Below are 23546 nucleotides of genomic sequence, written 5' to 3'. Positions count from 1 at the left end.
CACACACACACACACACATACATATGTTAAAAAGAAAACTATTCCAGTACAGCGGTACACTTCTGGTTTGTGTACATAACTGTATGTATGTTATACCTCAATTTTTGAAAAGACATGGGCTTTACACCTGAAAAATACAAAGCTTATAGGGAAAGAGAAAAAAGAACCAAAAAGATAATAAGGGGCGCTAGACGCCATGATAGAAACAGGTTCCCAGTACAGGTTGGGAGAGGCTGACTCCTGGGGGTGGGGAGGGACGGCTCACCAGCGTAGGCTTTAGAGATACACGCACTGGGCTCTGAAGGATGAACAGGATCTCACCAAGCAGAAAAGGGGATGAGTGGGAGAAAGACAGAAAGATGCTGGGGAAACCCTAAGTGTGTGAGAAGGTCCAGTGTGGTTAGAGTGTTGGGTGTGCAGAGCATAGTAGTGGGGGGTGGGGCTGAGGGCATGAATCAAATCAGCTTTCAGATTTGTTTATTTAAATAAATTCCCCATAAACATTTTTTGAGTGAACAAATGAAGCTTCTCACGGTCATGATACATCTGATGTCTGGAATGGTAGGACAGATGTGTTAGGATGGCAGCAAGTACTGAAGAGATATAGTACTGGTGTGGTTACAAAGTCCATTTCTTCTCAAATTATTAATCTCTCTAAAATCTGATGTCTTCTAGGCCCCAGAATGCCAAACCATCCTCACTTGGTTATGGTACTGACTCTCTGCTGTGAAACTGCAGAGTTTTTCGCATTCAACCTCTCTCTCCCAATTTCCTTCCACCCCATCTCACAATTTTTGGTAGTTACCAATTTTTGGTGGTTCTGGCAGTTGCTTTTAGCATCTTCAAGTAATATACTTAAATTTCGATTTTCTGATCTATCAACTTTAGACAGTGTCTATTCACTTCCTACTATGAGCAATAAAATTTGTCCACATTCTCTACTTTCCACTTCCTTCCCTCCTGCCCACCTTCAGATTTTTGTTATATGTTATTGCTTTTGCATAACAATTACATTCTCATCGACAGTATAATTAAGTCTACTCTATAGGATAATTCTAAAAAGTGAAGCTAGTTAACAACATCATTATGAAGATATCATTGCCTGCGAAGCCACTCAGTATGAATGGACCCATGAGAAAGGCAAGTGGTTCCACGTTACTGAAACTTGGTCACAAGAAGAAAAATGGATAGCTTTCTTCACTTCTTCTTGAACCTCATTTAATAATTATTTTGGGTTCCTTTTTTGATTGATGAAATAACTCCAGGAGGTTTTATTTTCTTCCAGAAAATATAGGTGACTGAGTGACAAACTTTCTGAATCTTACACATTTAAAAAACTATTTTTTTCAAAGTTTGACAGGATGATTCTTAGTTTATCCTCCAGAATTGTGAAAGTACTCCACTGTACTGGAGCATCTTGCATGACTGGTGAGAAATTCTGAGGTAATTTTTGAGTCTCTCTGGAAGTTTTTTGTTTTTTATCCTTGATGTTCTGAAATTTCACCAAGATGGGTCTGCATGCTCATTTTACTAATTCCTGCCCTAAAGTCAGTATGATCTTTCTAGTTTAAAATCTGTGTGTGTTTCTTTTTTTTTTATTTTTATTTTTAAATTGAAATGGGGTCTCACCATATTGCTCAGTGTGGTCTTGAACTCCTGGGCTCAGGCAATCCTCCCACCTCAGCCTCTCAAAGTGCTGGATTATAGGTGTGAGCCACCAAGCCTGGCCGTGTGTATGTCTCAACTGAGAGGAAATTTCTTTGGCTGTATCTTTCACTATTTCTACCCACCCCCTGACTGTCTGTGGCTTCTAGTTCTAGATCTCCTAGTTGATGGATACTGAACCTCTGGATCTATCCTCCATGGGTCTTAATTTTTTCTTCTTGAGACTTTGCTCTGCTTTCTGGGAGGTTTTCTTGGTTTTAACATTGAAATGACCAATCTGGTCTTCATGCATATCCATTGTGTTATTCAGTTTTTCCACTGAAGTTTTTTCCATAATGATATTTTACAATTTCAGCAAGTATTTCCTTTCCTCCAATTGTGCTATCTTCATAGCAACCTGCTCCTCTGATATTACAGGTTATTTCATTTACAGAGGTGAATGAAAGAATCTCTTACTTACTGTTAAGGATATACTGATAATTTAGTTTTGGGCTTTCTTATATTCAAACTGTTTCCTTTGAAATAAGCTCTTCCTTTTTTTTTTCTTTTTTCCATTTTAGGCCTTCTCTTTCATTCTATTGGTTTGCTTCCAATGTTTGGTGATTTTGGTTATCCAATATATTTATGAATGAGGGATTATGTTGTAAAGTTAGGATATGTATTAGGATACAGGTTCTAGCTCCTACAACAAGGACCTAACTGCAGGAGTGGCTTAGACGAGACAGTTTATTTCTGTCTTATGTGCAATCTGAGTTTAAGTGGCCATGGCTGATATGGTGGCTTCACCGTGTGGACATCTTTGATCTTGGTCTTCTGATATCCACAGCACATGACTTCCATCTCCCACCATCACATCCACACCCTACTCAGTGGGAACGATAAAGGGGAGGGCAGAGCTGGGAGTTGCACTTGTCATTTCAGCTTACACGAGCCCATGGCCACTCCTAGCTGCTAGGAGCGTGAGGCAGTGTAGTGTTTAGCTGAGTGGCTGTGTGCCCTGCTAAAATTTCCATCACTACAGAAGAAGAGAAAAAAGATATAAGTGGAATACTAACTACATAGGGCTTCCCGTGAGGTGTCTCGTCTATTTCTCTGACCAGTTCAGTCTTGAATGTGAGGGCGGCAGTCATGGAAAGGTTCCCTGCAAGAGGGTGAAGCAGTGTAGCCAGTCTCCCAGTAATAACCGTGGACAGGAAGTGGCCAGGGAACTCCCACAATTGCCAAAAGAAGGACTTTTCTCCATGGTGGGCATAATGCTATACTTCACCCTGAGACGGAGCTGCCAATCCTTCTTCTGGCTCCCTGCCCCACATCCAGTCTGCTAGAGAGGTCTGGAATGCCCTTGCTCAGCTGCTGTCTCAGACTTTCCTTAGAGAGCATTTGTTGGGGAATTTGGCGGCCACTGGCTGCCTGCCTCTTTGTGAAGAAGGCGGGGAGGGGTCCAACTGTACTTGCTCTTCTGAAGGGCTCTCAGGGGAGAACACTGCTAACCCATTCCTTTTCTGTGCTTTGTTGGCTCTCAGCTTGAACTATGCTTGGCTCTTCTGAGACAAAAATCACTGAGACTTCTGGAGTCCTGGGCTGCAATGTTTTCTGCTCTGATTTCTCTGTCTGTGCAATCTCATGGGCTTTCTATCTTCCTAAGATTTAGGAATGTTTCCGTCCCACGGATGACTTCCTATCTTGTTTTCTAATGCTGTTATGATGTCATCCTCTCAAAAATGGCTTTCAGCTGGGCACGGTGGCTCACACCTGTAATCCCAGCACTTTGGGAGGCCAAGGCGGGTGGATCACTTGAGGTCAGGAGTTTGGGACCAGCCTGACCACATGGTGAAACCCTGTCTCTACTAAAAATACCAAAAAAAAAAAAAAATAGCCAGGTGTGGTGGTGCATGCCTGTAATCCCAGTTACTTGGAAGGTTGAGGCAGGAGAATCCCTTGAACCTAGGAGGTGGAGGTTGCAGTGAGCCTGGGCAACAAGACTGAAACTCCGTCTCAATTAAAAAAAAAATGGTTTTCACTGTCATCATACCAATTCCTAGGGAAGAGGTGGAGGTGGGCACTTGTGCTCCAGGACTTAGGAAATCAATGCATTCATGACTCATTGGCTGAGGCCAATGTCCCTTCCAGGATGTGGACACCGGAAAGGAAGATGAACCCTTCCCATGCAGGGCATCATCTCAGAACTCCATGGTGTCTGCCCTTAGGGGGAACACTTCTGATGTTCCTGAACCTGGGCCCCCACCGATGCACAATGCCCACCTAGTTCCACTGAGGGTAGGAACAGCCAGCCCTGTTTGCCTGGGCAGCCTGGTAGTTCATGGACACCAGTCAATGACCTGACTGCCTAAGGGCGTGCAAGCCTCCGTGTAGGCACCTGGCAGGCTGTGTTTGCCTTTGGAGGTGGATAATCAGCAAAGTCCCTGTACACTGTCAGCTACCACAGCTGAGATTCAGCGAGCTATCTACACTAAGTGTACCAGGAGAAAGGGTTCCACCCCATCCTCTAAGGTTGCTCAAAGGCTGTCTCCAATCCATAATGACACCCCTTTTTAAGACCCTTCAGCCTCCCCACTAGTTTAGGCCCCACGGCATGGCTCTGGAGGCCTCACCTCTCTCATTCCCTCCACCTGTGTGTTCCAGCCACATGGAGCTGGAGAATTCTCAGAACACATGCCGTTCCCATTGGCTGAAATGCCCTTTCCCTCCTAGACATGTGGCAAACTCCTCAATGTCCTTTAAACCCACCAGTGATGGTTAATTTTGTGTCAAGTTGGCTATGCCATAGGCCAAGATGCTTGGTCAAACATTATTCTAGATGTTTCTGTGAAGGCATTTTTTAGACAAGATTAACATTTAAATTGTTAAACTCTGAGTAAAGCAGACCACTTTCCACAATATGGGTGAGCCTCATCCACTCGGTTGAACGCCTTAACAGAAAAAGAGTGCCCTCCCCAGAGGACAGGGGAATGATGTCTGCGGACTACCTTTAGCCTTGGCTCCTCCTTCCTGGATCTCCAGCCTGCTGGCCCATCCTGCAGATTTTGGACTTGAAAAGCCTCCACAACTGCATGAGCCAATTTCTTAAAATCTCTCTCTCTGTATACACACACACACCACACACATACACAATTGGTTCTGTTTCTCTGGAGAACCCTAATACACAACTTCAGACATCAAATCCTTCAGCGAGCTTTCTATGGCCCCCTTACACTCAGCCAGTCACCTCTGTACCTTAGACACTTTGCTGCTATCACATGTCTTACACCTTGTGGTAACGTATTTGTTTACAAGCTTTTCTCCTTCTACAGGACAGGGTTCTTTTAGGCCAAGGAGCCAGTCTCATTCACCATTACATCCCTAGGTGGGTGAATTTGTGAGAACAAGAGAGTACTGAGGCTGATGGCCTAGGGGAATCCTACTGGATGGTGGGAGGGGCATTCCCATTGAGCCTCTTGAAAGGCATCTGGTAAGACAGGCCAGAGAGGGACGGTTCCTGCAAAGCAGGCTAACAGCACTGCTCCTGAATATCGGTCACTGGTGGGGCAGTGGCCCACAGCCTTCTTCAGCTCTGGTGAGGAGAGGACCCCACAGGCCATGGTACCACCTGTCCAGCTTCTCCAGCTCCACCCAGGGAGCCCAGTTTAATTCAATAAATACTTACTGAATTCCGAGCGCAATTTCTTGTGAGGCATTCTCACTCTAGGTCCTGATCTGACCTCCAGATCGTCCTTTTTTGACAACATCTGAGCTCTCAAAAGCACTCAGGGAATGTACTGTTTGTGTGCCTGAGGGGAGCAGTCATCATCCTCAGCCTTCTTAAACTTGCCCTGAGACCCCCCAAGCTCCCACTCTGTGCTCCCTGAACAAGATGATGTTGTCAAGTATGATTTCGTGGGGCTGCATTTCCAAAAAATAAGCTCTTGCAGTTCATACAGGCTTTCTTCCATTCAACCAGGTGAACTCTGAAAATCCCACACTGTGAGAAAGAAGGCCGTAGGCTCAGGGTGTGGGGGCAGAAGGGTGACCCTTTGAGAAAATTACTAGTGTATGTTACACTCCTGTTCTAAACAAAGGTCACGGGTTGTCCAGGGAATTATGAGCAAATGAATGAGTGAATGGATGAATAAACAAACGCTAAGTTGAATGGATGATAACGTAACCCAGGCTCAAGTCAAGAACATTTAATTGAGGAAACAGGAGAAGAGCCAGAAGATAAGCTATACATGGGCAAAGGGACTTCCTTAAACCAAAGGTGGTTTAAGGAAGGCAAATTCCATCTCGTAACAAAGACACAAACTGTGGAGCAACTGGGAAAATCAATCATAAGAAATGCTGATGGGGACAGAGCGCCATGTGCCAGGCTCTCTGCCGAGAACCTGACATGTCCTCAGTCCTCAGAACGAGCCTATCAGGCCGGCAATGTTTTTACATCCATCTCACAGATGAGGACACAAAGGCACCGAAGGTTCCATCATGCGCCCACGGGCACACATTCAACAAAGAGTGAGACTGCAAGCCAAGGCAGGCAGGGGGTCTGCAGTGTGTGTCTCAACCACTTCCCCATTTCACCTCCACATGTGGCTCTAGCAGCCTTTAATCAAGGAAGCAAGGGAAAACTCGAATGTTGTTCAGGCCTGGGGATCTAGAGACCCACCTGGCTTTCTCCCAGTGTCCTGGGCAACCAGGCAAGTCCTCTGTGAGATTGTGCTGCCTGATTCCATATCGGAAAAATATGGTATTCACTAGAGTTGGGTTTCGGGGACCTTTCCCGCCCTGACATTCTGGATGCTTCTCCCTAGCCTGGGAACTCCGGTTGCCTGAGGTCGGCTCACCCCAGAGCACCTGATTCTGGCCCCAGATGAACCTCCTGACTAGGTCTGTGAAGATATAAACTCGCCCTTCTTGATGGCCCAGGCTTTTTCTACAGGACCCAACCTCACCTCACCTTCCTGCCTGGCAGTCTGGCTATTCCACCCTGTGATCCCACCTCCACTCCTCCCGCCTCCCCACCTTCCTCCTCCCACTCCCACCCACCTGTGCCCCAGCTCCTCTCACCCTTTCTGCCTCCCGCCAGGGTTCAAGCCCCTCCCTTGGCCTGCTGCCCGGTCCCCCATCTTCCCTCCTTTGTTCAGCCAAATCCTTCTTGTCACAACTGCCAGTTTCTCCCTGGGGCCCCTTTCCATCTCAGACAGAACCCATTCCGCCTTCCCCTGGCCGGTGTTTACACCCCTGTTTCAGATGGATCATAATCCCAACAATGCCGCCTTACGTTAGTGCAGCGACTACAGCTCACCAAAGGCCCCTGTAGCCACTGTCTCATTTAATTTCACCCAAGTTCCTCCTTGCAGACCTCCTGTTCATGGCTCCAACTGCCCCCTAAGACTGCAAACACAATGTCTAACATACTTCATAACTAAGAATTTCCTCAAAACAGCCCTCTGGGAAGGGGCTTATCACTTCATTTTGCAGATGAGGAAACAAAGGTTCAGAGAGGTGGAAAGTGGCTGGGCTGGATCCACAGCTCAGGACTCTGATTCTCTGTCCCATGGTTCTCAAGGATTCATGGTGTTCCCTGAGTCCTGCCTAGGATCAGACTCATTTCTGTATTCCTGAGCTATCCTTTGCTTGGACAAATACGGTATCCTGAACTCAGGGGACCAGGAGGGTTTGCTGGCTTAAAAAATGAATTCATCAGGGCCTAGAATCATCACCGTCCTAAGTGCCTCCTTCAGGGTACCACAGTGCCAGCCCCTGTCCCCTCCCTTCATCTTTGCATGGAAGAGATGGGCAGAGCTGGGCCCTTTAGGGTCTGAGGTACAACTGAAGCCTCAGAAGAACCGATAAACCACGTTTCTTGTTTGCCACACAGAAATGGGGCAGTCTCTGCCTCTCATTGTCCCAACCTGGCCCTGGCAGGGTGAATGCAGCACCTCCTTCCAGGAAGCGCCCAAGGAGGCTCCAAGGGACCTGGACAGGGCAGAGGATTCCCTGGGCAGGGAGCAGTGGAGGACAGCCAGGAGCACTGGGCGCTGAGTCAGCCACTAGGGGCTCACTGCCTGCAGGGACACTCCCTCCATTCCCAAGAGCTCCAAACCCTTCTGACAAGCTGTGTCCTCTCCAAATGGGTTTCCCAATAGGCTTTGGCCTGAGTGAATGATTTCTTTCCAGAACAGGAACACACCCCTGCCTTCCAGCCCAGGCCACTCACAGCTCCCCTCTCCAGTGGCAATGACAGTTGTCAATCCTTGACTGCTTACTTTGGAACGCGTGGGGCGGGTCTCGTGACATTTTATATTGTATTCCCTCACTGTACTAATCTTTTCACCTGCCCATCTCCCCAGCTACACATTTTGGAGAGCAGGGGCTGTATTTTAAACACCTTCATGTTCTCTGTGCCTGCCACATAGTAGGCACTCATGGGCATTTGTGAGTGAATAAATAAATAAATGAATGAACAAAGTTCAAATTGTGGAAAGCTTCAGTTAATAGTTTGCAGAAGTCACTTTAATTCCTTCTGAAAAAAGGGGTCTATTAATTTGCTAATGAGTAGAATTGTGTAAACTTTGAGTATCTTTCTCATAAACATAACTCTTTAAATGCTGTCTAGTCATTTGATTATTCAAAAATTGAGATACAATTCACATACCATAAAATTCACAGGGTTGTGCAACCATCCCAATGATGTAATTCCAGAACACGTGTATCACTCTGAAAAGAAATCCTGTACCCATTAGCAATCACTCCACATTCCCTTCCCTCCAGCCCCTGGCAGCCACTAATTCATCTAGTTTCCATCTCTATAAATTTGCCTTATCTGGACATTTCATAAAAATGGAATCACCCACCATATGTCCTTTTGTGTCTGGCTTCTTTCACTTAGCATAACATTTTTCATCATTTGCACTAAAAATATCAGTGTTTCCTGGTGTTTCTCACAGCACCCTGACGCCCAGGCCACAATGCCTGTGAGATCACGCAGGTTGGAGCTGGCCGCTCTGAGCCATCAGGGCAGTGTGGCGTCCGGCAGCAGATGTCTGTGACTGGGCAGTGCAGGGACTCAGATGGGAGAGGTAGCCACAACATGGGCAGTCTGAGGTCAGCAGCAGAATCAGAATGGTCAGAAACAGATGGCACATGGGACGGCACTCAATATTCCTCCCCAAGGAACAGCTGCCTGAAAATATAATTATCTGGTGGTGAGAGAGGTGTGTCAAGGGCCACCAGCCCTAAGTCTAAAGGCTCTGAGTCTGCAGGGAGAGTCCCATTTCTGAGATGATCTCAAAGCTCAACAGAGGGTGCAAGTCCCAAGGGCTTAGATGGTTCCAGTCTAGGGGTGGAAAACAGGCAGTGGCCATCCCAACTGCTTTGCCACCCTTTCTGCCTAAGGCAAGCCTCCTTTCTGCAGGGCTTCAGTTCCTCGTAGGAAGTCCCAACAGGCTGAGCAGAGCCAAGCATGCTTTGGTCATGTACAGTTTGTGCACAGATAGATTAACTCATTAGTTAATCCCCTTTTTGTCTTTTTGCAATTTTAACTTGATTTATTCCACAGCAGATTTGAGGTAATTTACAAAAACAAAATAGGAACACAAATTTAACATGAAAAATCAACCCAGGGGAAATGAAAGACCAGAAGGGATGGAAGAAGATGGGTAAGTCACTTAGAAGGCCCCACATGGTAGCTCTCTTGGGGCCATGGATTTAGTATACAGCAGTCAGAGGAAGAAGGGCAACACAGTTAGCTGCACAGTCTCCGTGTTCTGATGATACACTGGCCAGTTCCTCAGAAAAAACAAAGCTCTTCTCGGCACTAAGATCTGAAGGAAATTTCTTCCATGCTGTTTTAAGTAGGGAGTCCTCCATGAAGTCATCCTCCCAATACTTCCGGGGCTCTGACATCCAGCTCTGAGCTAGGCAATTGGCTCTCCCAGCATCTCAGAAGGCCAGGTGGGCCGCACCCTTTAAGTCATTAGCTCCTGTTTGGGAAACGTTGTGCCATTTGGTGACCACCGTTACAAGTTTTCTCAGAAATAATGCCATCGTATTGTATTGCTATTTATGTAATAGTTTAATTTACTTTGACTTGAATTGGACTTGTTTAAAGGTTACTTCTTCCTAAGCAATAGGGACCACAGGAGAAACTGCCAACTAGTATTTTTTACTGAATTAAATAAATAATTTTACCAGTCAATTAAAGAACTTCCAGCATGTTCTCCTAAAATCAGCTCATCTTCTACTCATGGTTTATGTCCTGAACTTGGGAAATCGGCCCGTCCCTCACCTTGGGATGCACTGGGGCTGCCCCCCATCTCCTCCACCTGGAGAACCCTCAGCCTGGCTTCCCCATCACACCACACAAGCTTGGAGCTAGAGGGTGCTTAAGCGGGATCTAAAGTCCACGTTTGACAGGTGAAGATGCTGGGCCCAAGGAAGAGAAGGGATTCGCGCGAGACCACAAGGCCAGTGACAGGACAGGCACCAAGACTGCCCAGAAACAGTGGCAGGACCGGTGGACATTTAGATGTAACCAAAGGCTGAAACTCACCAAAAGAGTCTAACAGGAAAAGACTGTGGGCAGAGAGGCACAGGGCCTCACCCAACTCAGGGCAAGCCCAGTGGGGGCAGGGTAAACCCAGAAAACAATCATGGGATGGTAATCCCGAGTTCAGGATGACGGTCACTCCTGGGAGCACAGGAGAAAGGGACCCACATTGTGGAAGCGATGCAGGGCTTCCACTGTATTTGACAAGTCTTTTTTTTTTTTTTAGCAGGGTGGTGAGTTCACTAGTGTTATATTATCATGCATAATATTGCTGCTTGGCTGAAATATTTTGAAAATATTTTGTATTTGTTAAATATATGAATAACTCCAAGACTCCTTTAACAAGTGTGTTTTCTCTCTGCTAAGATGACACTCTCTACCGCATCTCAAGTGGTTTAACCAAACGGGAGAAGAAATGACTGATTTCCACAAGAGACCTGCCCCAGCTGGGGAGCTTCTGTCACCTCTCCCTCCACTCCCAAAGCCTGTGACATGTGGTGGGTGGATCTGAGCATCATTGTACCTGACCAAGGTGGAGTCCGTTTCAGACAGGTCATGGTGTCATGGTTGGCATGGCTCATACAAACCCATGGGTCTAGGAGGAAACTTAGAGCACCCCAAGTGGAACCATGTGGGCTCCACTGATGAATGCCACAGCAGGGCAATGGGCAGTGCTGTAGAATTAAGCCCCCAGCCAACATCTTTGTTCCCCACCTGCACAAAGGACGTGTCTTGGCATGTATATTTTTGCAAACAGCAGACTATCCTGTTCAGTTAAAGGCAGGGTAGGATGTACTTTGAGATTTCTAAGAGGGACGCACAGAGTCTCAGAGTCTCCGGGTTGAAGGGACTGCCAAGGACACTGGCCCAAGCTCCCATTTGAGACTCCAGCCTTCCTTAGAGGCTGCTCTCAGGAGGCCACTCACTGCCTGAGGCAATAGCAATTACTTTTTTTTTTTTTTTCAAACAGGGTATAGGAAGTGGGGAAGATGGGGAGCCTTTTTTTTTTTTTTTTTGAGATGGAGTCTCACTATGTTGCCCAGGCTGGTCTCAAATTCCTGGCCTCAAATGATCCTCCCGCCTCAGCATCTTGAGTATCTCAGATTACAGGCTTGTGCTACTGCACCTGCTCAATTTTTGTTTTTCTAAAAATGGTATCACCCTATGTACATTCCTCAGCACTCGGCCTTCCTCATGGACAGTCTTTCTAGGCTACAGGCCAATAGGTTGTGAGCAGTTATCCTGTACCAGGCACAGTTATAAGCACCTCACATAATTAACTCAGTTACTGCTCCTAACAAGCTTAAAGGACAGGCACTATTGCAATCCCTACTTTACCAAAGAGGAGTGTGAATGGCCAGAGGGTCAAGCAACACAGTTTGTAAGTGGTGGGATCCGGATTTGAACCCTGGCTGTCTGTCTTCAGACCCTGTGCTCCTAACCACTCTATCGTACTGCCTTTCCAAACAGAGACAGGATCTGTCTCAATCTTGTTACAGCTGAATGATGGACCATGGTTTGGATGGAATACCTTTAAATTTACTGTTAAGTTTGTATATTTTTTGTAAGTTTTCCTACTAGAATTTTGCCATAAACATCCTTTATACACATATCTTTACAGACTGATGCATTCATTGTTCCATAGGCCGGATTTCCAGAAGTGGAAACATGGGTCAATGTGTGTGTTTTTGGTTAAAATACCTATGGGGCCTATTGTTTGGGCCATCGTCCTAATAATGAGCCATGTCATTTTCACTCACTGGTTTTGATTCTGTCCCAAGGACCACACAGAACATCTCTGACCCTTTTTCTCCAGACAACCCCTGGGGTGGTTGAGGACAGCAAGTCTGTCTCTCAAGTATTCTGTTACCCAGTTTCTTCAAAAGTTCCTCTGACAAGGGCTGCATGCTCCTGAGGGCTGGTCCAGATACCTCTTAAAGTGCAGCACCGCCTGGGGTGATCTGGCTTATGCCCCTTGCTCCCCATTCAAAGACACACAGAGAGGGACATTGACAGTGCACAGGAGATATCAACAGTGTTTCCTGACATCCATGATGCACGGGAGAGAACCAAGTAGGTAGGATTCAGACTTCTCATCTTCACCTCTCCCAAATCACACACATGCCTTCCTGAGAAAGAGACCCTTTGTGAGATGTTAAAGACCAGCCAAATTCTACTCCCACATCATAAGAAACTGGAGTTCACTCTTTAATTAGAGAAGATGCCAATGGCTTTGGAACTGGACAGGCTTCTAAGCATCTTCTAGTTCAGTGTCTTCTTTTACAAAAGAGCCCTGGAGGGCAATGACCGCACCAGGCTCACATGTCGTTGGGTGTGTGGCAGCATTTCCCTAAGCTGAGACCAGGGTCACTGGTGGGTGCATTTCCCCAGCTCTCTCTGCCTGCTGGTTCCTAGGAACCATCTTACTAGAAAGGCGTAGTGTAAATATTTTGCTAAGCAGCCAAGAGAGGAAACTTACCCAGGCTGAGCTGCCCTGTGCTGGGTGCTGGCCATGGACACAATGCTCAATGAGGGCCATTATCTGGGAAGGGAGGGCTGTTTGTTCCGCTGCGGGACAGTGCCAGAGCCCGGAGCCACCAGGCTTGCCACTCTGGCTGCCACACAGAAGAGTCTCCTTGCGCTCAGCAGACTCTGCGGTTATGCAATGCCGGGCCAGAAGGTTAACTCTCCCCAGGCCAGGAGCCAAGCCTTGTTCCTTCCTGCCTAAGCATGTCCATCTGAAAATGCTGAAAATTGAGGGCCTCAGTGTTTGCAAAATGTGCTCGGGCCCTGAACCTGCTGGTTTATTCCAAAGGGCGTAGTGTTGAGGAGCTGGTGTGCCCATCCTTGTGGCTCCTGGCAGCCTCCTACCGAGGCCCAGTGCTCTGACAGCAGCGTCTGCCTGCCATCCTCGGGCACCACTCACAGGCCTTGCAACCCTTTGCCTGGGTGCCCCTGTCCCGTTCCTTCCCTTTCGGTGGTGTCTGGTCTAAGTCCTTTCTTAAGCCCGAGTTCTACTCACTTGTTCGAAGCCTTCCCTGACCACCCCAGGCCCCAGTGACCTGAGCTCAAGGATGAGTTTCCCAAGACAAAAGGGACCTTGGAAGTTATCTATCCACCTGGCCCATTTTCCAGATGAGGAAACTGAGGCTTGAAGAAGTTGACTAGTCTGAGAGAAGACTGAACAGGTGTGTCAGCCTGGCTCCCCTCTCAGAACTCTTTCTCTTATACCTCACGTCCCATCTGTCAGCAAATCATGTTGGCTTGACCTCAAAATGGAGCTGGAATCAGACCCCTTCCCATGGCCCCCGCAGTTGCCACCCTGGTGTGTGACTCTATCACCTCCTGATCTGTCACGTCACTGCCTCCTAGCTGGCCTCGGGCTGCTGCCCCCGCCCCCTCCAGGGCAGCCTCCACAGCCTCCTTCGGCAGGACAGCCCACTCCTCTGCTCAGGCCTCCCAGGGCTTCTGGATGTTGTGCCTGCCTCTCCCTTCCAGCCTCCTCTGCTCCTGTGCCCCCACCCCCACTCCTCCAGCCACACCAGCTTCCTTGCTGTTCCCAGCAGGCTGATCTTGCCTCTGCCTGGAATACTCTTCTCTGATACCCCCAGCACTTGCTCCTCGCCTCCCTCAGGTCTTTACTCTCCACCCGTCCTGACTGCCTGATTTCAAAACCTTGACAACCTGCCAGCCCCGTGCCCCCATTCCTTTCCTGACTGCCACCTTGTCACATACTATGTATGTTACTTAAGAAGATAATATATTTACATTTATTTTACATACACTTATGTATTTAAGATCTCACAAAATATACAGTCTATAGAGAGTGTGCATGTGTGTGTAGTGACGATATGTTTGTCTATTTCCCTACCAGAATGTAACTCCAAGAGGCAGGTGTTTTGTGCTTTGTCACCCAGAATGGTGCTTGGCCCCTTATGTCTAAGTAGGGCCGAAGGTAAGGATGACCTACCTCTTTGAGGATGGATGAGGATGGTGATGTGATGGTGGCTGGGGTGTCACCTGACTGGTATGGGTGTTAGGAGTGGGGGAAGGGACGAGTTTGGTGGCATATGTAGGCTCAGCAGAGGGAGAGCCAGGGCTCCAGGGAGGTCAGCTGGGAGGCTGTCCGAATGCTATATTTTTGGAGCCATATGGAATAAACACCCAGACACCTGGGCCTCAGTCCCCCAACCCCAGCCAGCCCCAGTAGAGCAGCTCCAAAATAGGAAATTCGCAGAGGTAGCCCCAGAGAGGCTGCTCAGATTAGGCTGCAGTGAGCACCTAGGCATGGCTGGCCACTCCCCGCTTTTAGGCATCCTGAATTTGCACGTTTAGGAATCTCCATCTCCATGTTTCAAGCTCTCTAGTGGGTGACTCACAGGCTCTGCAGGGGTTTGGGGGCTGCAGCTGAGTTCCTTTGAATATCTGTTGAATGAATAAAAGAAATGGAAGGAAAGGGGGAAAGGTGCTAAGGCAGACACAGGAGAAGAGGACAAAGGCTTGGGAACACTGAAACGATCCCAGGGAGGCATGCCAAACAGAGCCCGAACAGAGGCAAGACAGCAGGGCTTGTCCTGACAGGTGGCACAGGTGGGTCCAGTTTCCACTCGCTTTCCCACACCTGCAGCTACGCTGGCCAGGAGCACAAACCTCAAGCAAACAGAAATTTTTTCTCGTGATTTCAGTTTTAGTTTGATTGACATTTTTATTTACCCATGACATAGTTTCTTTTAGGATAGCTGGCTTTATTCTAAAGAGCAGCCCAAACTAAGTGGCCTAGGTGGTTTGGCTGTTCAAATCTCCCTTTTCTGATCCTCCTGTCCTGCCCTACCTCTCCTCTCACCTGCCTGAGCATTTCTCTGACTCTTCCATCCAAGCTTTTTCTTCCTAGATGCCTGTACTCAGTCCTCAAGCTTTGGTCTCTAATCCCCTGCTTTTCTCTCTCTGCACTGCTCACCTTGACTTGGTAGCAGCTTCCACAGCTGCACACATCACCTGCCCCGCCCAGCAAGCCCCAATCCTGCATTTCCAGCAGCTCTCACATTCAATATGCTTAGTGCCCCACTCATCTTTTCACCCCTCTGTCTCTGGTAAACCTTCAGGCTTGCGACACTAGCGCTACCTCTAAACTCCACTCTCCTTTGTCCTCATAGCACCCATTCACCCAGTCACTCACCCTCCACTCCTACCCTTTCCCTCAAGCAAACAGAAACCCTGATTGGTTCAACAATTACTGGTCAACCACTACTGTGCACCAGGCAGTGCTGAGTACCGGAGGCATTTGCCTTGGCCTGTTCTTCTTCCACCTGCGGCACCTCCAGGACCACCCGAGGCCCTGAGATTGGGAGAGGAAGCCTGTTCCATAACTGGTCAGCCCCACACCTGCAAGTAATTGACAGTGTGACCCTGGGCAAGTCACTTGCCACGTTTGAGCTTGGGTGTTCCCAACTGCCCTTTGGGAGGATTATTCATTCCCGCCTCACCTGCCCCCAGTCCAGCTGGGAAAGGCATCACCCAGCTTCCTACAGGTGACACCAGTCTGAATAATACTTGTGGTGCACCCATAGCCATGGTGCAGCCTCTTCCTCCCACAGACCATGGCCTTGACCCCCTTCAGCCTCCTGGCCTCCAGTATGGGACAGAGCCCTGGAATCTGCATTTTAAAGAAACTCAAGCTAATTCTGTTATGGGAGGGTATGTGGACACACATGGAGAAATTCTGGCTCACAGGATAAAGTCTAAGCTTCCTCACCACCCCCAACTCATTGATGAAAACTTCGCCCTGCTTTCCAGCATTGGCCCCCTCTGTCTCCCAAGGGAGGGCCTGCAGCCGTGGCCAGACTGCTCTGTCCACTCCCCACCCTGAGCTCAGCAATGAGCCTGCTCTTCTTCTTCTTTTGTTTTGTTTTGTTTTTCGAGACAGGGTCTTGCTGTGTCCCTCAGGCTGCAGTGCAGTGGTATAATCACAGCTCACTGCAGCCTATATCTCCTGGGCTCAAGCCATCCACCCACCCCAGTCTCAATATTTAGGACTACAGGAGTATGACCACTACACCTGGCTAAATTTTTTATTTTTCTAGTTTTTGAGATGAGGTCTCACTACCTTGCCCATTCTAGTCTCAAACTCTCCGGCTCAGGTGATCCTCCTGCCTCAGCCTCCCAAGTAGCTGGGATTACAGGCCTAAGCCCCCAGGCCTGGTCAGGCCTGCTCTTCTCTTATGATTTCCCCAATTTGGAAAGACTTCCTGACCTCCCTATCTCTGCAAGTCTCTTTCCCACCCTGCAACATCCAACTCAAATGCCTTCACCTTCCTCTGTCAAGCTCAGAATCTCCACTTGACATGAGTTAGGGCCAAACACACAGGCCATCATCATTTCCTGCCTGGATTGCTGGCTGGCTTTTGACTGGCTCATATCCTAGCTTCCTAAGCTGACTGTGAGCTCTCTGAGGCCAACCATCCATCTTGCAGATCCTTGGGTTCAATAACAAATGCTTACTGAGCACCTGCAGAAACTTATACAGCAGCACCCTGCTGGGTATACAGAAGAGGAAGGCCGAATCCCTGCCTAGAGGGGAGCCCCTCTCATGGAGAGACAGATGGAACTTGCATATATGACCAGGGTAGAAATAAAGACAGGGTACCACAGAATCCCAGAGTAAAGGTCCTAATGCCATGGGGAAGGGGCACTCAGGGGGCAGGGAAGGAAAACTCAGAAAGAGGGAGCAGCACACGCAAAGGATTAAAGTGTGACATGTTCTGCACAAGAGCAGGGGTGGGGGAGGAAGAAGGATGGAGATAACGGGAACAGGCTGGACTGGGAATGCTGAGCTAAGGGTCTGGATTCATCCTGTAGGTCAAGGGTTGGCAAATCCAGCTGGCTGCCTGTTTTCGTACATAAAATTTTACTGGAACACAACCACGCCCATTTTTTACATATTATCTGTGGTTGCTTCCAGGCTGCAATGACAAAGTCAAGAGAGACTATATGCCCGGCAAAGCTTCAAATACTATCTGGCCATTCAGAGCAAAAGAATGCTCATTCCTGCCATAGACGTTGGAAGCTATGGGTGGATTTTAAGCAGCAGATAGCAGGGTCAGATTTGTGTTTCACGTTTCTATCACTCTCGGATCATGCTGGGATGTGCTGGAGCAGGCAAGCCAGGGGAAAGGGAAGGTGGCTGGGAGGCTGGTACAGTTGTCCAGGTAGGGGATGGAGATCAACAACATTGCTGTTTTTTATTAAGAGATTCATTAAGAGTTGCTATGTGCCCACACTGGGCTGTGCCCTTTACACATATTCATTTAATCTGCAGAGTAACTGCTGGATATAGCTAGAGTTGTTATCTCCATCCTACTGATGAGGCACAGAGAAGTGAAGTCATTTGCCCAAGGTCACGCAGCCAGTATGCGACAGAGCCCGGATGCAAACCCAGTGGTCCAAACCTGAGCTGGGGCCCTCAGTGCCAAGCTCCAGGGCTTCAGGGTCAAGCATGTTTTTGGCAACAGATCCCTTCGAGCCTCCCTGGGAATACACAGAACACAAATCCTCTAAAGGAGAAAATCTACCCCAGCCGAGTCAGGCAGGAAGTGGGAGGCAGCAGTGTGGCTATTTTGGAGAAGCGACACGAGAAACCACGAAACTTCCTACCTGTCCCGTTTTGCTCCCATCTGTCCTCGGAAACAAGGCTGCCCCTCTCCAAGATAAAAAGGTGTTTCTCCCCACACAGTGGCTCTGCCACTGGTGGTGGGAGAGAGAGCACTAAGCTTAGCACACACTTGCTATTTTTAAAGGGCTATATAAACAAACAGGGCTATGTAAATAAGAAAAAAATGAGGTCATCCTTTTAAAACCTAAAAATGTCCCTTTTCTATGGGGTGAGCAGCACAACCTCAGAAAGCACAGGGGTTTTTCTATCCCCTTGAGGCTTCTCTAGCCCATGGCCTCCAAAAACCACCAGGCCTGGCTCTCTTCCTTGCACCCACTGAGTGAAGGGCAGGTGGCCTGGGAGTCAGGACTCCTGGGTTTCATTCCTGGGTCTGTGGGCTTTGCCTCAAATGCCTAAGGCCAATGTGCAATCCCAGCCACCACCATCCAGGGAACCTGACATCCAACCCCACGCCGGTCTCTCACAAACACGGCCCATGCTCCAGGCCCTCCTCCTCCTGTGCCAGCCCTGGCTTGGCAAGCTGATTCTCCTGGCCCCTCGGGTATCCTTTTTCCTCCCCACTGCCTCACACCTTGACCTGTTGAATGGCCACAGAGGCTCTCTGCATGCCGATCAGAAGTGACGTGTATGCTCCCCACCCCCACTTCTCTGCACACATGTTTACCTTGCTCCATGCTCTTCTGCACCTTTTCTTCAAAGGCGCGGGCCAGAGGTCATTAAAGCAGCCCCAGGAGCTGAGTTTGCTCATCAACAACTGCTAGGAGACATCCCAAGCCTCGGCAGAAGCTCACATGGCCTCCCTGGGTTGCGAGAGTACTATTTCCCCTACTGACTGCACTCTCCACAGCATCACCTCAACTTCTCCCCTCCCCATCTCTCCTCCTTCCTCCTCTGCCTCCAACTCTCAGCATCCGTGGCCCCTCCATTATCCTCCAGTACAAAAATGAGAACCACCAATATTTGCTGAAGGAGTAGTCTCCAAATTGTGTTCCATGAAAGTGTTTCAGAGGCTCTCCAAATGTTCCACGAGCATGTTATTCTAAAAGTACAGTTTGACTCCTATTTTAACAGAAAACGAGCACGTACACACATTCAAACATGCTCTATAGCACATGGGAACACACTGAATATAGCCAACAAGTGCTGCCGGTTTAATTTGGTTTGTGCAGACCTCAGATGAAGGTCTGGGTAGATCTTGACCTTCACCGTTGAAATGTATCTTCAGTTAGGAAGAGTGGAGCTCTTCACTGGGTATCTTTGTGTTGTCATTTTTTAAATTCAGGACTTTATATGCGTACACAAAACCATACAAGCAAGTACACTCTGAAGCTTTCAATGACAAGACAATGTATTATGTGGATTATCATGAAAATATCATAAATGATTGTGGGGCTTCCTGTCTGACTTGTGTGTGAAATAGGAAGGAATTCAAGCAGTTGTTGGATATTGTCACTGATGCAAACCAGAATTCCCTTCTACTCCTCCCCAAATGCCCAGATAATGTTGAACTGAAGACCATTCTGTGGCTTTAAGGCAAGCTGTTAACAATCTGTCACCATTCACATCATGTTATGGATGTTGATTTAGAATTCCTTGGCCAGGCGCGGTGGCTCACGCCTGTAATCCCAGCACTTTGGGAGGCCGAGGTGGGCGGATCACAAGGTCAGGAGTTTGAGACCAGCCTGGCTGACATGGTGAAACCCCATCTCTAATAAAAATACAAAAATTAGCTGGTGTGGTGGCATGCGCCTGTAAGCCCAGCTATTCGGGAGGCTGAGGCAGGAAAATAGCTTGAACCTGGGAGGCAGAGATTGCAGTGAGCCAAGATCATGCCATTGCACTCCAGCCTGGCTGACAGAGCGAGATTCCAACTCAAAAAAAAAAAAAAAAAAGAATTCCTTAATACTTTGCAGTCGAGCCAAACGAAACAAGAAAGAAAAAGGAATATTAGATATTGCAGCTGATAAAGCAAGCAATACAATGATGATCTAGGGCAGAGGTCAGCAAACTTCTTCTGTAAAGGGCCAAATAGTAAGAACTTTAGATTTTGTGAAACAGACAGTCTCAAGCAGCCATAGATAATGCATTTAAAAAACGGTGTGGCTATGTTCCAATAAAACTTTACCGAATCAGGCAGCAGCCTGGATTAGGCCCACAGGCAAGTTTGCCAATTCCTGATCTAGAACCTCAGATTTCAATGTGTTTGTGCATCAAAACAGAGGTGTCGCTAATAACATAATAAATATAACTTTCATAATAAATAATAAATAAATGTCAAAAACTAGACAGCCAGGTGTGGTGGTCCATGCCTGTACTCCTAGCTACTCAGGAAGCTGAGGTAGGAGGATCCCTTGAGCCCAGGAGTTTGAGGCTGCAGTGAGCTATGATCACACCACTATACTCTAGCCTGGGCAACAGAGCAAGACAGTATATATTAAAAATAAATAAATAAAGTCTTTTGCATCTGACTTAAATTAGACTAAGTCTAAATGGCAATAATTTGGAGATAAGAAATAAGAATAAAAATGAGAATTTTTAAACAATGTTAAAAATTTGAACTTAAAAAATAATGTATTCATAAACCATCATTTTAACCTGTTTTATATATTGACATTCCATGCAAGATTTGGCTTTTAAAAATAGCTTCTAAGACTATAAAAGTTTGAAAACTGCTCAAGTTTCTCATTGCTGAGAAATTGCTTCCATATCCATTTTCAAATGAGATCTGTCCTCTAGTTTCTCATTCAGAAAGCACATTTATTCTGGAGAAAGCCCCACTTCAGGCCCCTTCTGAAGAGCGGCTGTGACTCCATGTTTCCCTGCCCTCAGTAATTCCACACATAGCTGTGCCCAAGCCTCTGATGGTGCTGATGGGCCACCCTGCCCTCCCCAGCACCGGGGCGTTTGCAGCACTGCACACCTCTGTCTTGTTCGGATGCCATATATCCCAGCTCCTCCCTGGTGGCTGGGAGGGCCGTGCCAGCAGTGGCCATGATCACCTGGACTCCAGCAGCACCAAGTCAGCACCTCATTAATCACAGCACTTTCTTCCCCAGGGAGAACACAGGCAGAGGCAGGAGCCAGGTTTCTCGCTGGAACTGACAGCTCATTTCCCTCTGGGCAAGTCCCATACTCTACAGATTCTTCCAAGCAGCTGGCTGAGCCCACACGGACAAACAGAGAGTCTGGGCACAAAGCGGGGGGAGGGGAGGGAAATGCCAAGTCTGCAGAGGACCCCCCCCATCTGTACTCCCTGGACAGTTCCCCCATATATCTGGCTTGCATCTCTCAGAGGGCTCTGCTTCTGGACTAGTTCAAGTATCTGTTGTACACCTCATGGAATGAACCCAGATCCTGTCCTGAGACTGCTCATGAGACCCCTAAATGGCTGTGATAGGCACAGAAGGAAACAAGTGCTAAGTTGAGGTACCAGGAAGTGCCCCAGGATGCCGAGCCAGGGGCATGCTGGGGCATTACAGCATGATTGATTCCTATGAACATGTGGACATTCCTGGGGAAGGGGTCATCCTTGGAGCTGTCATTGCTCTTCTTCAGGAAGCATCTTGGTGGAGAAAAAAAGTGCTGGGTCTTTTGTAACCAGAGGCTCTGCCCCTTACCATCTGTGTAGCTGTCTTTAAACTACTGAACCTCTCTGTGCTCAGTTTCCTTATGTGCACAACAGGGGCAACAGGACCAGACTCACTGAGGTTTGGGAAGGACTCGAACCTGTCTGTAAAGTACCAACCATGTGGGCAGCAGCATCGGTCCCCGTGCTTCAGCCTGACCTCAGGGACACAGCACTGGGGCCAGAGGGCAGGGCATGCAGATGGCACAGGGCTGCAACTGGGAGAGCAGGGTGGTGGCCCAACTGCCCACACACGCCAGAAGGGTGACTCACGTTTGGGAAGTCCTTGTTAACGTGGCTGGCAACATTCTAGGGGCCTTCCCCAGCAACCCTGCGAGGCAGGTATCACTACCAGCCTCATTTTGCAAGTGAGAAGGATGAGGCAGAGTTGGAGCAATTTGCCTCTTAAACCAGTAAGTGCCTCACACAGCCACTAAGAGTCGGGGCTGGGATTTGAACTCAGGGTGGGTCTACACTGTTAAGTACCACAACAAACATCCCCTCTTAAAATGAGGCTCCAATGCCCAGTTCTTCCTTGGAATCCAGGGAACGATTCCTTTACCTCCTCAGGAGAACCCTGGTCTAGGCCTAGGGCTGGTAGGCCCAAGCTGTCATACTGTGGGCAGAGACACACGCTCTAGCCACCCCGAAGTCCAGGCAGCAACAGCGATGCCATCTCTGAGGGCTGCCTGTGGCCCCATCCCCTTCTCTATACAGTGAGGAAACTTCAGCTTTCAGAGAAGCGGAAGAGTCACTGCTCCTGGCATGCCAGGCTGGGAAATGTTGCCTTGGAAATCTCAGCTGGGCCCACAGACCCAAACACAGGCCCCCAGAAGGAGGCCCTGGAGTCCCCAAGCCTTGGCTGCATCAGGATCAATGTAGATTCCTGGGTCCCCAACCCCCAAGAGTCTGATGCAGAGGGCACAGGTAGGCCAGAGAACTCCCTCCCTCCGTCCATCCCTCCCTCCCTCCCTTCCTTCCTTCCTTTGTCATACCAGGCACCCTCTTTCTAATCCCCGGCTCTCTGGGTGATTCTGGCTCTCCACACCAGAGAAAACATCCAAGGACTTGTTCTTGACCCAACAAGCTTCTAACACTGCACACCTAACCTGTACTGCAGCCTGAACATCTATCCAGAAACCACAGCACATACCTGAAGATCTAAATGCATATATAAACATAAGCTGATACCAGGCCTCTCCCCAGGCCCATTTGATCACTATTTCGGGAGCTGGGGCCCTGCTATTGAAATTGCTGAAATTCCAAGAATCATTGCCCCAACCCTGACATCTTTTCAATTCTTCACAACTTGGGGGCAGGTGGGGTGAGAAAGGGGACTGAAGACCTGCTGCTATGTCTCTAACTCCCGTGGTGCTCCTCTGACTAGGCATTGGGTGGGCAGTGGTGGTCTTCAGGCAAGAACCATTATGTGGGAGAAGAGGGTAGACCTCTGGCTATCAGGAGCACACAGTTGGACTGGCTTGTGGAGGCTGTGGCCCCTGGAGAGGGGGCTGTGGCCCTTTGAGAGGAGCTGTTGTGTCCTTTGCCAGGACAGAATGGAAACTGAGGTACTGGGAGGGGGCAGACTGCATTTCATGGGAGACAGCATGGGAAGCAGTAGCCAGTTGCTGGCACTCAAGGTCTCTACTCCTGACCAAGGAAGGTTGAGGACTTTCACAACAACTTTCACAGAGGCACCAGAAAGGCAACGATAACACTAATAATAACAATAATACATTTTTCAGAGGAAGAACTAAGCAAGCTCATGCAAGACAGACCAACATGGCGCCTGGCAAGCATATTCAGCAACAGCCCCCATTTCCTACCTGTGCTGAAGGCACCACTTCCGATGACCAAAACTGAAACGCTGTTCTCTCTGAAAGCCAGCATTCATGTCCACTCCTGCGGCAGCCACCCTCCACCTAGGCGCCGCTCTTCCCACCAGAGGGGCGGGCTTGCTTGGCCAGGACCCCGCGAGGCTCCTCCATGAACTAGGTTGAGGCTGCTGGGTTTGTGCCTCGAATCCTGCAGGAGATGATTGAGAA

General features: G+C 48.4%; 1 protein-coding gene across 5 annotated transcripts in view; it reads right to left on the bottom strand.

Moving 5' to 3' along the window:
* Window positions 1-23546, bottom strand: part of HIVEP3 (HIVEP zinc finger 3) — a 408429-nt gene that overhangs the window by 96127 nt on the left and 288756 nt on the right. For 4 of the 5 annotated variants that reach the window (XM_054665933.2, XM_001172796.8, XM_063781922.1 and 1 more), the window contains one exon: window positions 23328-23526. The gene's annotated coding sequence lies outside the window, so the exon portion shown is untranslated. Of the gene's footprint in view, window positions 1-17857; window positions 17982-23327; window positions 23527-23546 lie in introns of those variants that run through there. The other variant, XM_063781918.1, reaches the window with a different exon arrangement.

Source organism: Pan troglodytes, chromosome 1 (genome assembly GCF_028858775.2).
Source record: "Pan troglodytes isolate AG18354 chromosome 1, NHGRI_mPanTro3-v2.0_pri, whole genome shotgun sequence".
Classification (NCBI taxonomy): domain Eukaryota; kingdom Metazoa; phylum Chordata; class Mammalia; order Primates; family Hominidae; genus Pan; species Pan troglodytes.
This window is presented reverse-complemented; position numbering and strand designations above follow the sequence as displayed.